The following is a 17,334-nucleotide window of genomic DNA, read 5'->3' as shown; positions in this document are numbered from 1 at the left end:
ACTGGAATTCTGTTCAGGAGTTTGGTATTGTTATCTTCCGGGACCCCCCACACTGTGCAACTTGGTTCCTTCCACTGATCTCCACTTCACTTCAGGGATCAAACCACTAAATGCAGACGGGGACCAAAATCAGATGCTTCAATGCTCCAAGAAGTGTCAGATTCCAGATGGTATTTCGGTAGTGGTCTTTTCACTACAGCTACAGAGACTGGTGGTACATCAGAAGAAAAAAATGAGTATTTAATGTGTGCCTTGCAGGCAACAGTTACCTCATTTGTTCTAGCGACAAAATGCTTTAATAATGTTCTTATGATCTCAAGTAACCAAATTAAGCAATGATTTTAATTTGTCTTTTGGGGGGTTATTGATGTGTAATTCAAGAACTACACATTCATTGTAGATGATTGCAGCAAAGGTGATTTAGGGATGGGAATATTTTGTTTGTAAAGAACTATTGGAATTAATCATTAGAATGGCCCAACCCATAGGTGCTCATTAAAAGATATGCATGAAGAATAAATAGGCTAAGCTGGGAATCCTCAGCCGGAAGAATCACAAGCTTAGAACTACTTGCTCCCCGAACCATAAAACCAAGGTGATTACTTACTATATAGTAAATCAGGACATGTCAGAATGCTGTGGTAGGTTAGGTTGCTGTTTTATATCTTGCTTTATGTTTACATGTGGTATATTATAACACTTAAAGTGTAAAATGTTATCCAGCTCAAACAACCAGACACTCATAGGGGTCCATTTATGAAGTAGGAAATCTGACATTTACTAAACATTCTGGTTGTGAATATTGCAGACCCATGTGTTTTAATGCTGGTGATTTATTCTCCACCAGAGAATATTTGGGGAATGTCAGGTACATTACTTTATAAATAGATCCCATAGACTCCACTCCAAGGGACATATAACATATAACTACTTTTGCGGAATCATCATATATTCTTTCATTATAAGATGAATATTTCAAATGATTGAAAATTACTTTACAAATTACAATAACAAGTTAAAGAATATTTGAGATTTTAGTGATTTTATAGTAATTTACTTATTGTATAGTGCTTGCCAGAAGTGCCTGGATTAGAAAATTGTCAAAACAGATTAACAATTTTGTAGTTTTTCAGTACATAAGATGGTTTACAAATATGTATTTCAGCTGAATATTCAGCTACTCAGTTTACATTTTAAGGGTTATTCCTAAACATTAGTCCTACTTGCATGCAATTAGATCCTTTCACCCTTGGGGGCATATTAAATTCTAATGAACATTTTATTTGCAGAGAAGGCCGAATGTGTTTGAGGCTGTGAACATGCCTTTTTATCAAGTATTCATGGTGAAACAAAGAAGTAATCTGTTTTGGGGTCTGTCTATTACTCTGTAGTAGGGTAGAACACTGGTGGCATTTGTAGAGAAATCATAAGTAAAGAACCATTTTCTGTGGACCTAAACTGAAAAAAACAAAAAGTCACCAGAAGGTAAAGGTTTTTGGCAAAAGAGACATGTAAAGCCTCTTTAGCCAAAAAAAGGCCCCGGTTTCTGGTGTTTTTTTGTTTTATCCCTACACTACACAGTGCAATGCCTGCCCCAGGAACAATGTAACTTCTGAGCAGAAACAGGAGCTGCATTATCAGTGGCTGTCCAATGGCTGAAGAGGTCCGTTGTGAGGTCCCATGTAGCTGAGGAGGTCTGCAGTGAAGATGGCGGCCTCCTGAGACACAACAGTAACAGGTTGCAGGACCTGTCTTTACTGCAGGGAACCTGCAAACAGGTATACACCATAATCAAGTATGGATATGGCATACGCCTACCCACATCGATAAGTTCAGTTGCTTTATGTGTATATATATATATATATATATATATGTATATATATATAACAGTCAGTCAGCAATATTACCCGAGAACATTAAATGCACTAATATTCATTGATAGATACTATATTATAAAATTTTTATGGACTCCCATCAAATCTATATAGACTTTTTGGACATTCCAAAAGCATGGACAACAATATTGAATTCAGAATTTAGTATGTAAAAGCTCCACTCAAACTTGGAGTGATATATAGGCAGAGGTGAAGGGAGATTTTGAAGTGTGGCTATGAGAATTTGTGGTCATCCAGCCAAAAGAGCCTTTGTAATGTCCGATGCTGATATTGGATGTAAAAAACAGCATTCCAATTCCTCCTAAAGGGGGTTTTCAAAAGTAATAAGGTCAGAGCCATGTCTAGGCCACATCATTTCCACTAAATTATACAAATTATGTCTTTAAAAAGTAATGAAGAAAGAAGAAAGGGCCTTCACCAAACCATTACCACAAGGTTGGAAATGTGCAATTGCCCTAAATGTCTTCGTATACTGTAGCATTACCAGTACCCTTTACTGAAAACACTTGAAGTTGATAATTTGAAGTGGTGTCTAAATACCTAACAAAAGGTTCTTACCAAATAAAGAACAGAATTTAGAAATAAATAATAGAATAATTGAGAACTAGATGGAAAGTTGACTTCAGTGAAGACTCATGTCAGAATGATAAGTAATCCCAGAGCTTTAGGCAGCTAAAGTTTTAATCAAACCCAGAGTTTTCCCCTAAAAAAGTTGAGTTTATCTCCACCCATCAAACACGTTGATCAACACAAACCCAGGGTCAAAGCCTATCTTTGGTCAAAAAGTGTGATGTCACCAGCCCCCACAGATTATGTAGTTAGGTGAAGGAAGGGGCAGATGAGCTAGACCAGCATTCCCAGAAGAGGGCTGTGAGGTGCAAGGTGGTAGGGAGCTATGCTAGGTAATTGGTTCTTCTTAAAGTAGTTACAAGTAGAGTTCAAAGGCACAATGCAAGCCATGAAAAATATAAAGGAAAAATACTACAAGTAAGCAATTAGAACTTTATTTTCTGTGCTTTTACCTGCATTTGGCAGAAGGATCCCTTTACAAGAATCTTGGCAAACATTTTAGTAATAAAGTAATGCATTTAGAATGTGCAGGGTCTTGTTTAATGCTTGAAGTTTTTAACACTTTATCAAGTGCCAATGATAGTACACTCTTGAATGCAAGATGTTGGATTATATCACTATGACCATTGTTTTCTATTTGAAAGTTTTTTTTCCTATATCACCATATACCGTATATCATATCCCTTCTACATGTTTAGCAAAATAGCATCAACCTGTAGTCAGCACTTTTTTTTTTGCTGTAATATATAAGCTGTTTTTATGAGTTTAAAGTTGTTTTTCCCCTTGTCAAATGATTTAACTTTTACATAACTTTGGCTATTCTTCCTGAAGTTTTGTGCTTTACTTCTGTTGGAAGTTATAATTTAAATCTTAGTCTAGTGCATCAGTCTGCTGACAGCCAGAAACTTTTACAGACTAACATAAATGAAATGTGGCAAAAATGACTTCTGCGCCTGTCGGTCTAGCTATTGAAATGTGGGTGTAACAATAATAGGACAAATTGCATGACGGATGGCTTGTTTGTAGAAATTGAACATAAAAACTTTTATGTGAAGACACTTTCATAAAAACTGTCATAAATGAAATACTGGGATTGCCATTGTTGACCACCTTTTGCAGACTACTGGCTTCAGTACTTTCTGACTTACTAACTTTCTGACCTTATGCAGTTTGGGAAAGCTGGGAAAATCAAAGTCCATAACTGCGTACATTTTCTGGGTTAATTAGTCAAACTACTAAAGCAAAAGGTTTAGCATAATTAGTCATTTGCATAGGGAAGGATTAGAAATGCAACCTGAAGACTTGTTTTAAACTCTTAAGTACGTTGTCAATCAATAAAACCTAATACAGTAAAGCTTTAAAAATTTCAAGTAATTTCATATTATTAAACCTGCAATCTTCATTAAAAGAATATCTGGAAGATTAAATTCTAAAATATTGGTCCAAAATGCTAACACAAACTGATTATCAATTTCTCAATATACCTAATCAAAAATGTGCAATATAGTCCAAGCTTAATTACTAACAATCATTTTGTATGAGCTACAACAGTATTATTATCTCACAAAAAATATATATACATTTGTATATCAGCATCGCTCCCTGTCCACAACAAAATCAAAACACTATAACAAATAATATATAAATGACTTTATTTATCAATTACAATATTACTAAAAACATGATTAGCCAAGGTTATAATAAACAATAGAAAAAAAAAAAACAAAAGAAATCAAGTCCTCCAAATGTATCACTACATTCTTGTTATAGAGTGACAACACTCACACTTTTCACTCACATTGGCTTACCATGGAGACTAAAATTGGCTTTACCAATCAGTAGGTAATGATTAACTTTTTTACTTTAGCTTATACTTAAGCTACGTACACACCTCAGATTTTTATCGCCCGATAATCGGCATCGGCCAATTATCGGGCGAAAATCTGGCGTGTGTACAGTCGGTGTCGTCCATCGTCCGGACGACCGACCTGCCGGATCCATGGACGATGGACGACAGCCGATCGTAATGAAAGTGAAGGGGAGAGCGCGCAGCAGGGTGCCGCTCCGTCGCTCTCCCCCTCCTCTCTCCATAGAGCATGAACGGTGCTGTATGTACAGCACCGTTCATGCATCGTGCACTCCCTTGTCGTTGGAAAGGATCGTGAAAGATCCTTTCCAACGACAAAAATTGGAAGTGTGTACGCAGCTTTAGTGTGTGTCGAGAACAATCTGTAAACAATGTGAATAGACACATATATAGATAGTATACACATAGAGTACATATTTATAGTTATACAATATTATTGGTAGGTTAAGTGATATTGCTGATTGTGTATATATGTCAGTATAGACAAATGAGGCCCAGGAGTAAGCCACCTGTATCCTCCATCAAATACCATTTTGCCTATACAGAGATTACACAATGCCATTCATAGCTTTGCCTCATTCCTTTTTCCTAATGCGTTGGGATCTATAAAATGGTTTTGACCTGGTTTAGACCAGACCCCTTTCTAAATGACTTGAATACAAGTTCAACAGGGCAGCAGTTAATTGGTGAACTGCAAAGTGGCAGCAGCACAGCAGGGACCAATTCATGAATGAAGCAGACACTTGACTTATCTTCAGTCCCACTGGGAATGAACTATGTACTGAAAATAAGGGGATTGCTTTTTCCAGCAATTGACCCCTGCTGACTTCTGTTTTAGGGACTTATGAATCTTTGTCAAGAGTTGAGATATATAAAGTGAAAGGCTTCTGTGTTTGCCTATCCAGTCTGTGATTGGATACAATTGTCTAGAAAGTCCTTGTATTAAACCTTCCAAATGGTATTTTTTTGCCCTACAATTGCAACCTACAATAGTTGATTGGTTTCAGAACTAATGTGTTCCGTACCTGAATCCAGAGTATAAACATATATATGCTGTACTGTTAAATATATATGTTAATATATATGATCATTTTGCTAATGAAATTACATGTAAGTAACAGGCCATGTAATAGAAACAAATAAATATTTAAAATACAAAAGCCTGCAAAACCCCAATGTTAAAGTACACCTGTGCCCGCACCATAGACATTAAATTATTTACATATTAGCAACAGTAAATGTACTTTAAGACAAGCTATCCCTAAAGGCTCTAGTTGCCTTGAATTTGCAAGTCTTTATTCAAGTATAAACCTCTACCCATCACCACAGAGTGTTTTTATATTTTTCCTATAATAAATATGCTGCTAACATTTCTTCTTCCTAAGTTTTTTCATGTGTAAAGTCTGCATTTTTTCCTACTCTTTTCTGACTTAGAATTCCATTTAATTCTACTATAATAGCTGAAACACTGCTACAATAATTCTGACACTCTTTTATTATGTTTGCTTGTATTAGACTTGGCCTGACTGTGCATCATGACCATATTCAGAAGTGAGTATTTTCCGGCACGATGATACTAACTGGCAGTTCTGTTCATTATGGTTTTCATTTTCCTGTGACTGAAGAACATAAATATTTTCTGCTATTACATCTGGACTGCTTCCTACAGCAAAATGCAATAACATTCAAAGCTGTGCGTCAGATAGATCAACTGGAAAATTAAAAGTATATAACGTGGGCTAGCATGTTGTTTCTTTAACACTGCAAAGCGGAGATTTCAAATGTATCCCTATTAATTTTTTTTGTTCACCTATTTGTATAAAGTGAGGAATGGATAAAATTCGACAGGTTTTATTGCTGACTGTTTCCTATTTTATGTCCCCGGAAACATGACAGGAGATAAATGGGGATCTCCCTACAATGAATGCAATTGTCACTGTACCAGGTATCCCCATTAGAAGATTTCACCACTATTCCTGTTTTGGGCACACTTGTAAAATATTGAATTCTCCCTCACATCTTATTTCAGAGATAGTGGTTTCTAGGACAAACAGTGGGGTAGGATCTCCCTAATGGGGTCACATACTCCATTAAACTTGACAGAGGATCTATAGCTTCCCTACTCAAAACTATGTGTGAACTCTGGTTTTAGATTTTCGGTAGGGATCATTCATCTCGGTGAGGACACAATGTTGTGTATGTAGAGTTCTGCACATGTTGCTTAATGTATGCAGAGTTCTGCACATGTTGCTTAATGTAAAATTCTTGCAAGGCTGACTGCCAGGAATGAAAGAAGTTTTGTCATTCTGGCATAGCCAATCAAGATAACAGATGGCCTGAACCCAGAAGAGGAGTGGATTAAGATGTTGGCACTGGCAATGGAGAAAAAGTTTAATTCCACTTGACAGTGGGTTTACCACTTCCAAAATCCACACAAATGCCCAAAATGGTTTTGGCTTTAGATAAAGTTTATGGAGCCTTCGAATCAGTGGATTGGAAAGCTGTTGATAAAAGAATTCAAGGAAAATAGCGAATTTTATATAAATGGGATTACAAAGTTCCCTGAGCAGAAGATTATTTACTATAATTTAATACTACATCTTGTCTTAAAGTGGTCAACCTAAAGTATTTGTGTTAGAGGCCATTGCAATGATTCCTGGACATGGATCAATGCGTCACTGCCCAATTACTGTTAATGCCTATTTATTTTAAAATTTAGTGTTAAATATTTTGAAGCGGCTACTGATTTAATTACAGTCTTAGTTTTCTGCATTTATTTGCTGAAACCCAACGTTGTACATTCATGATAACCAGCGAGCATAGTTTAAATTGCATATGAAGCTGATTATTCAGATTAGGTTTTGACGTTTATTGGACTAAAGGGTCTACTAAAATTAAATGTAATTCCTTTCATTATCTGTAAGATTAAAATAAAAGCACATGCTGATAAAATGGATGCAGAAAATCTTAACCATATTTTCAGCCATTCCTTCTTTTCTTGTCAGTGATTATAGGGGCATGGTAGTTTGGGAGGTTCTGAACCGTGCCCAGGGAGAAAGGAACACGGAAGAAGAAAGTTATAATACAATGGAGTGAAGAAGAAGGAAGAAAAGGCAGAATTAAATATTAGAGAAAGGGAGAAAGAACAATGCATTGGATGAAGGTAGAAAAGGAAAAATTAAGCAATAAGGAAAGAATGAAGGAAGGGATTTTTACAATACAGAAGTTTTAGTTTACGTAGAAGATAATTATAAAGTCTATTGGCTAACTCTCCACTTGGCCAATAGAAATATATACTTTCTGATTTTGCATTGATAATTTTAAAAATCAACTAAATATATACCTATGCCCTAGAAAAATGGTGACTTGAGCCTAATTTTCATAAATCAATTGAGTACTTCACCCCTTGCATAAGATATTTTTTAAACTACTATGTTTAGGAGGACACTAGACAGCGATGCCCATTATCCCTACTTTTATTCACATTGATCTGGAACCTTGACATAGAACCTTGTTTTTCTGCAGTCATATGACTGCTAACCCTTCAGCCTGTTCGTTTTCTATGTGATCGGGAACACTAAGTGTCCAAAAAGTTTTGGAGATTATCTATTTGAACAGTAGAAGATTGGTGTTTTCAGATGGCACGAGATCTCATTTTCCAATCAGAAAAATGGGAAGATCAACAGGTAATTTTCTTTATACTACAATAACATAAAAAATTAGCACATGAGACGTTTTTAGAATTTGTCATTCTATAGTGGCAAAAAGAACAGCTTTTCCCCACATTATAACATAAAATAAGTTTTTTGATTGAATGAAAATTTTAATGGCAAAAATATCATGATCTTCATTGCTGTCCTATCGGGTTTTTTTTCACAATTTGATTTTGCATTTTGAGTAATTGTAAAGGGTTTGAATATATCACATCCTAAAGAAAGGAGCTTTCTACAAGCAGCATTTTGCCACAAGCTAAAGAAAAGTAATTTTTAGATGCAAGCCTCTTCCGTCCACATGATGCTGCCTATCAGTCACCATGATCCCCAATCACTTTCATCCACTGTAAATCATGGAACCAAAAGAACATCCACAAATAACAATTAGAACAAATACTGAATTCTGCCAATGATATCAGAAAATCATACAGTTTTTCTTTAGACACATCCCCCATCATTGTTTTATTGGGGTGTATAGCTCAAGCTCTGAGCTCTGGGTTGAGTAATATAAAAGTTCTTCATTTAGATGGTAATTAGGTTGGTTGGGAGGGAAAATGGCAAGCTAACACAAACTGCCCATTCTTTTTTGAGGTCACTGGAGACTTTAGCAGATCATGTTTTGTAAAACAACAATAAAACACCATCACCTTGCAAGGTTTAATTATTTTAGCTTTGTGAAAGTGGTCAAATCTAACTCCAGAAACTGGAATTTTTGCACATGATTAGATAGTTGAGGTCAGCAGCACTTCATTTACTAAGCTAAGTAAAATATACAAATAAGTAATTGACTTTTCTATGGGAATAACCTATATTCTTTAACTAAATTAAGTCTAATATGTCCAGTCCTCAATTTTAAAAAACTGCTGCAACAGAATATTATTTAGGCCATTGTTGATAAAGATCATTTTTTCAGCTATGCTAAATTATTTAGAAACCAATATTGCAGTCCCAGAACGGGACCATGATAACTGCAGCTCAGTTATGTAAAGCACTTTGGCCACCTCTGGCATGTATTGCTAATGTTTGCTAAGCCCAGCGGTACGATAACACTTTGGTAAGTATAATGCTGAATACAGGACAGGCTTCAAATACATGAGTATCAGATGCCTTATTTATTTATTTGTTTCTTTAAAAAGAATTTCATTTTTTTAGTGCAAAATAAATCTGTCAGAAAGCTGAATACAAAAATGGGCATCTGATATTTCCCAATTTCACTCCTTTGTTGCCATCCTGCCCTGTGCAAGCCGACAAGTAGCTGTTTTGACACTCAATGCACGGACATACTTCTTTCTTGTCAACTGTTTATAATACAAATTTCTAAGACAAAGTAAATGCCATCTAGTTAGAGTTTACATCTACGGTAAATTCACAAGCTAATTTTAAAAAAGCCAATATTGACTTTGCAGATTAACATTTTGAAAAGGTAATAAAAGACAATTTTTGTGAGATCTTTAAATAAACTAAGTTTGAAAAATACCAGATTTAGGCTACCACCAGTTAAATGTATCAAATTGCACTTGTATTGAGCTATGGTGCTGCTTCTTCTCACTCTGCTCCCCCAGGCACTGGCCTATAAGCGCCTATAAGTCCACTAAAACGGAGAGATTTTTAATTCGTGCTTTCAGCTCTGCGATTACAAAGGCATTCTACTTGTGTTTATCTGGACACAGTCTTACCCGCAGCTTTGGCCATTTTACCTTATGGGCTGAAATAATATAACAATAAAAAATAAAAATGGATTTAAACTCAGCATTTCCATTACATGGAGTGAGTTTATTCCACCAGGGGAAGATTTCCTGTATCCTCCAGCAATAAATTGACAGATATTGATTTTTTTTTTGCTGCTCTCGTATGTGAAAATGTTATTTTTGCCTGCTTTATCCTTCCCTGTCCCATCCCTGGCCCCACTGGATAATCCTATTTCTGTATTGCAGATTATGTATAGAGATTACATGGATTAGGTTTACTGAGGCATGGGAAATTAAAACAATGACTCCAATCAAATGCATATCACAAGATACTTAGGCAGCTGACACAGACTGAGAAGGACACATTCTGGATAAATTATTAAAAAAATGCACATTCTTCTCACGGATAAAACTTTTTTTTTTTGTTTTTTCAAGGTTAAAATAAATAGGCCATTGAACTCAGTCCCCAATAATTTCAGTCCTGCCACATTTTTGCAGCATACCACACCAGCTGTGTTATTATGGTATGCTCTAAATGTGAAAGTACAATTATTTCCATCATTTGTGTCAGTAGTAGTAATAATAACCCCCAGCATTTGTGTCAGTAATCGCTATAATAACCCCCCAACATGGGTGTCAGTGGCAGTACTAATAACACCCCCACACATACACACACAGTGGGTGTCAGTCATAGTGCTGGTAACCCTGCTGCCGCAGCTCAGTTGATGCTATTTAAACCTCCCAACCCCACTCCACTAGTCACTGGTCAATTGATAGTGGGTGCCATTGAAACTTCATTATTTTAATGCCTGATGCTGGAATGCAGATTGTTTCAGCACCCAGCACCCAGGTCCTGCTCTGCAAAGTATCCACCCAGTCCTGGACCTAGCCCAGCATACTTTGGACCACATACAGAAAGCCAGCAGGCCACGTGCATTTTGGGCACCAGGAATCTAAGTGCAGTTCAATATAAATGTCAAGTTGGCAACCTAATTTGAAATGTTCAAAGACTCACTGGAGAACTGAACCTTCTCGAATTTATCTTGTAAGTTGCATAAATGCAATAGACAGAAATTTACATTTAATAGGCAAAACATCTCCCTTATATATATTGAATTTGTGTATGTAATGGTTTGCCTAAAATTCAGCTTTAGCTAATTTGTCTTGGATATGAACCATGTATTTTTACAGAATTGATTCCATGTTGGAAAGTTTGTGCAATTTCAATGAAAGGTCCACTGAAAATCTGTCATGGACAATACCGCTGAAACATTAAAAATTGATTCACATCTATGCATTTTCCATTAAAATCAGTTGAAAGACATCAAAGCGCACATCAATGTTCATCATGTGTTGTCACACATTTTCATCGTGCATTGCAATGCACTTTATATTGAATGTCAGAACATATCATAACGGACGTTGACACAGTTTGATGCACTTCATGATACGCGTATGTGTTGACGTTTTGTCAAGACATGCATCCAAACAGTTGCATTAATTACCGATGAATTCCTTGATGATTGACAATGTTAACCCATCACACTCCCATTTCTACTGGAAAAAATCCCCTGCACTGCGAAAATAAATCAGGCAATCCTGAGTTACATATTTACCTAATCCAATCATGATCCATTTTGGGATTATTTTTGCAGTCCATAGGCAATCTCATCTAAGGCCCTGATTTATTAAAATTCTTCAAGGCTGAAGAGGATACACTTTCGTCAATAAAGCCGGGTGATATAGCAAAGATGGAATGGATTTCTTAAAAGTAATTTGCTATTTGTTAGTAAATGTTTTGAATGCTGGACCAGATCCATTTCAGGTTTGATGGATTACCCATATTTACTGATGAAATTGTATTCTCTCCAGCCTTGGAGAGCTCTACTGAATCAGGCCCTAAGAGTCTAGCTGAAATTTTAGGTAACCCTCACTTTTTTATAGATAAAAAATAATAAAACATAAAAACTTTAAGGCATCTCCCAAGTTGTTTATGGTAAGGATTTGTGTATATTCCATTGTTTCATAAAAATTCTGAACACATGAACACATTGCTATAGGTTTCTACATTTTGGAGTCCATTTATGTCTCTACCCTGAGTTACATTACAGGTCTGTATGTCATGGTAGGTCATATTTAGAGCTAAGGAAAGGTTTCATGTTTTTTGTAGAAACCAATTGAAACTGCAGTTTCAATTGTGAATGTTCTAGAATGAGAGCAAACCCTAGTCAGTTCTTTAGGGCAACATGATAAAGTTTCCTCTTCTTAAGTTTTTACAAATGAACCTGGCACCCTACTAGGAAACATGTGCTGGTAAACACACAGCGACAGAACTCACATGAGTTAATTTTGTACTTTATCTGCTATCTGGGAAAACAATATTGGAAGTTGATTTGGAACAGCTGGCATATCCTAATTTAAAAAAGAAAAGCAGCTAATCTTTGTTAGACAGGGCAGAAAGACTAAACACTTGACTTTTTATAGCCATAAAAAGGAGAATGCTAACAGCTATATGTGTAGCTTTAATTAGCATGTATGTTGGCAATTACGTTTGCATCCTAAAACCTCTTGTGTCAAAACAGCCAAAGCTCTTGTGTCAAATAGCCTGTGTCCGAACCATAGAATTTTCAAATTTCCATAATTGTAGTAAGTTGACATTGCTACCTTAAATATAGTATTGTACTGCTCCTCTTGAGACTTTACACAGGGTTGTTTTACAATGCGGTAAATGTTGCAATGTTGCCCTAGCCAGGAGAACCAGGGGAAGGTGATAGAATTCAACTACCATCCTCTAGAATTTCTGCCTGTGCTTCTTTTTGCCTCAGTTACTGCTAAGATAAGTAGTTCCTGCCTACAACCACACCACCCTGAATGTGCGCGATCTTAAGTGATCTTGGATGCTAAGCAGGGTCGGACCTTGGTAGTACTTGTATGGGAAATAAAAAGTTTCCAATGTAATCTGACCTCCTTGGAGCCCTTGGGGTGCACTTGCAGGTTGGAACACTGTGGACAAGTCGCAAATAGCCAAATAAGGTACTGTGTCCAATCTACAGTCTTACAGTTGTAAGCATAATGAAATTACAGATGGAAGGGGCAGTGTGCAATGTTAGCAAGTCACTTTGGTTGCAAAATTCCCAACAGAATTACTTGTCAGAAGGACACTTACTTACAGCTCTAACAAATCATGTTTTAGATTTAACAGTAAAAGTAAAAACAAAGTTATAATCTTCCTCCAATTTGGTGGGGCAAAACCTTATATATATGATAAGCACAAAGATAAAGCAATATTTGGTAATTGAAAATTTGTTTTAGTCTACTGTTGCAAATTAGCCAATATGTTTCAGAGTTCTAGCAGATTCCATTTATCCAGACTGTACAATTATGTGATGAATCACTGGCTTGAATAACATCTTGCTTTTGCCAAATGTTTATAAACTACAGGTATCAAGGGTATGTGAATAACTCTAAAGAAAAGAAGTAATTTGCCTTCTGGCTCTGCTGATGGACAGGTGTGCAACCTTTTCTTTTAGGTTTATTACACACTTTTGGTACCTGTTGCTTGCATTTACTTACAGTAAATTGCTTTTCACTCTATTAGTTTATCACATAACTGCACAGCCATGATGGTGGGGAAATGCTAATGCCTTAAAATGCGTTAGTACAATTACAATAATAAAAATTTTTAATTAATTTTTTATTTAAAAAACATTTTTTAAAACCTTAAAATATTTACCCATATAATCCGTTTAGGCTGTGTACACGTGCAATTTTCATCACTGGAAACCATCTTTCATGATTGTTTTAAGCGACAAAAGAATGACAGATGAAGTACACACAGTGCCATTCTGTTCTATGGAGAATGGAGGGGGAAGAATGAGTGAGCGGCGACCCGCTGTTCTTTTCCTCATTGACTTGTGCAGTGGTCGTTCATGGATCGATGTAAGGGGTCTGCTGTACACATGTCAGATTCCGACCATTCTTATCAGGCAAGAATGATCTTACAAGTGTACATAGCAATAGCCTATCCTGATTGGAGCAGGATGATCACTTTGATTGCACTGTTGCAATTATACTGATTGCATCTATTACTTACTGAACATATTCTTCACTGATCTATTTGTTTGTGCATGTAAGCACTAACTGCCTACACCTTTTGGCACATGATGGTCCGTGCTTTAAATCCAGGTTTGTTCTTTCCTTCAAAAATAAGACCTGACGGGGATTCTAACTCTTCCTATCTTTTTCTATGACTGAAAAACAAAAATAAATGTTTGGCTGTCGTTTCACTTTAACAGCGCAATATGCTAAATCCAGCATATTGGAAACAGTAGCAGTTGTACGAGCTGTGTTCTTTTGTCTATCAGCCTTCCTCAAACAATGCACAATGAATTCAAACCCATAAAGGGTGTAGGATGCTATATTATCAAGGCAGAGAATAGGCCACAAATAGCATGCATTTATAACAGCTTCCACTGGCCTTTCTAGCCAATCAAAAGATTCCTGTCGTGAGCCCAGAGAACCCTGTAATTATCCAGTGAAAGAGGCTGTGAGATTACCCAGGCTCTTGGCATAAGCACACAAGTAATGTTCTATTTTATAAATAAACCCAAAAGAAAAAAAAAACATGTGGGGGTGTTGAGAAAAAGGACTTTATCATTTAAAGCCAGCCGTGCATAACTGCGTAATTTGTGTCTCATAACCCAGTCCAATAAATGCTAACAATAGAACATTACAGAAATTCAAGACATTTTTGTCTTGAAAATAATTTTAAAAATTTGCAATAGAATGCACACTACTAGGCCCATCCAAGGTAGGTTAACTCATCGGTTCATGTACCACCAAAAGAAACATGATAATTGGTTCCTTTTACAAACTATGGAAATGTATGTTAAAAACTAAGCTGACGGTAAATGACTAGTGATTATTTTGAAATGTATCCTAATCCAATTACCTAAATCTCATACAGTTTATGCATTAAAGAAAACCTCCAGCTCAAAACAGCAGAATATAAAATAACAAAAAACCTTTGGCTTTACTTTTAGTTCAGATGTCCACTGATGTCTAGCATCATTTAACCCAGTTCCTCTGAGCCAAGGTGGACTGGTACCAGTCAATACCCTATAGGATGGGGGATCATTTTGGGGGGACACTATGTTTGAAACAGATTCCTGTCTTTTGTTCCTTTACTTACAGCAATCTTCCATAGATTCACCTAAGGTTCCAAATATTGTGTTCTGAGTGGTTGACTTCTGGAAATCGGTTCTCTAAACAGTGGCCTTGGGGTCCACAAACATCCTTATATCCAACTATATTTGTCCGGATGGAGGAAGTGATATTTTCATTCATCCTCCAGATGAACATTTGCATATTGCCCTACTACGCCAACATTCAGCCACAAAAGGCCTTTGAGTATTGTTAAAAAGGTTTGGGTTTGATTTGCACCTATAGGTCAGGTCTGAACAGCATCATTAAAGGCTGTTAACCAGCTTAGTGCACATTAGAATTCAGAAATTTTAGGTTTCAGAACACAGATTAGGGGCACCACTGGTTTTGGTAGCAGTGGAGGTTCAAAGCAGAGGTTTTGCAGTTGGTTAAAGGTTGTTTGCATAAATCTAAAACACTTTTATGGTAGAATATTTATACACCAGTAAAGAAGGTCTTCTTGGCACTCTTTAAAAGCAATGCTGGCCCTCCAGCACAAGCAAGTAGCATTTAACAGAGTATGACATCCGTTGTTTGCTCCTGAAAAGGTGATTTGTATTACACCAAATGCTTACAAACTTTTTTTGCACAGGGTGAATTAGCATCTGCCACTAGCTAAAAAGTTATGGCTACTGGCTTTTCTATTTAAACAGCAGCGTTCAACTGGGTTTCCCAGAAAATGTGACGAGGCTGCACTTAATGGGTGTAATGTTTCTAGTTTGAGTACCCTTGAAAGGGTACACTAGACATGTTAATCATTCACACAATGGACCTGATTTATTAAAGCTATCCAAGACTGAAGAAATAGTCTTTCGTTGGGTGAATCTGGGTGATACAGCAAACCTGGAATGGATTACCTCCAGGATTGAAAACATGTGCTAACAAATAGAAAAGAACTAAGAAATCCCCATGAAAGTCTGTCTTATCCAGTCTTGAAGAGCTTTAATAAATCAGGCTTAGTGACTTGGGTTTTGCTTTAACTAAGGGCCTTACCAAGGCAATTACCCTGACTAGGAACCCTATTAAAACAATGTCATTTGGGACCGGATTAAGTAGTCTCTGGGCTCTATGCATTTAGTGTCCTTCTCTCCTAAGCTACCAAGGACAGAAAGCTACCAATCGAGGAAGCAAAATGGAAAAACTTGGCCACACAATACAATAAGAAAATATATTATAAAGAAGTGCTGATGTTAGTTTTGCCTGGAGAACATTAAGCAACATACACATGTGCAATAATAATTGTTGGAAAGGGTCTTTCACGATCCTTTCCAAAGACAAGCACTGCACAATGCATGAATGAGTGCTGTATATACAGCACCGTTCTGCTCTATGAAGAGGGGAGGGGGAGAACGACGGAGCGGCACCCTGCTGCGTTCTCTGCCCCTTCCCTTGCATTAGGATCATTAGTCATCCATCGTCTGTGGATCCGCCAGGACGGTCGTTCAGAGGATAGACAACTGGCGCTGTACACGCCAGATTCCCGATATCGGCCCTGAGCCAATTTTCTGGCGAGAACTGTTGGACGTGTGTACCTAGCTTTACATAGTTCTGGGAAAGTGACCGGGCACCCAAGACATAGGCAAGCTGCTGGTGCCTATAAAAGATTATTATAAGCAGTTTTTTTTACCAAAAAAAAAGCTCAGGTTTTCTACACACAGAAAAAAATTACACTCGGATACGTCCTTAAGGCTATTGATGTTCTATATATATTACATATTGCTTTTTGAATATTTGCACTTGGCACTTAGCCTTCAATACCTAAATATTTCTTGTATCTGTATTTGGGCAATCTGTGATTTCAGATGTATCTGTGTCAGCTCACTTATCCTGAAGTTGATTTTATCTGTGCCCTCAGTGAGCATAATTCATGAATGACAAGAATATCAATTTTTAAAATAAAAACTATCTTCTTCATTTAGCACCGCTTCCCAGCAATCTGCCGCATTAAAATGGATAAATACAAATTAATATTAATATAAGAATCTTGTCACAGAAAGTGAAGGTAATTAAATCTCCCTTGAAGACAATGTGTGGATTTCTAAAACTAACAAGGTGAATATTAAATACACTTGAGGAGGGTGGTGGCAGTGAGGCAATACATAATCAGTTTACATTTTTAGCCTGATTGCAAATCAAAACTTTACAAATTAATAGTCACTTTTGGGGAAATGACCTTTCTGTCACAATTGTCAGAATTTACGACCAAAGGGTTTGTTTTTTTATACACGTGTTAAAATTAAATGTTTTGGTTTGCAAAGTGACCTAAATCCTAAATGAGAAAATATTATTTACAGCAGAAAAGGAGATTAAAAGCAGAGATTTGAAGGATAAAACGAACAGTAGTTTAATTTTTTTATGTTGTATGATATTTTGGCAACTCTTCTAAAACAATCAATGCC

General features: G+C 36.6%; 1 protein-coding gene across 5 annotated transcripts in view; it reads right to left on the bottom strand.

Annotated features, from left to right (window-relative positions):
• The window catches only part of GRIA1 (glutamate ionotropic receptor AMPA type subunit 1), a 155,528-nt gene that overhangs the window by 112,753 nt on the left and 25,441 nt on the right, over nt 1-17,334 (bottom strand). The window lies entirely within an intron of this gene.

The sequence above is a fragment of the Pyxicephalus adspersus genome, chromosome 2 (genome assembly GCF_032062135.1).
Source record: "Pyxicephalus adspersus chromosome 2, UCB_Pads_2.0, whole genome shotgun sequence".
NCBI lineage: Eukaryota > Metazoa > Chordata > Amphibia > Anura > Pyxicephalidae > Pyxicephalus > Pyxicephalus adspersus.
The sequence above is the reverse complement of the archived record's forward strand: the minus strand, read 5'-3'. Positions and strand labels throughout refer to the sequence as shown.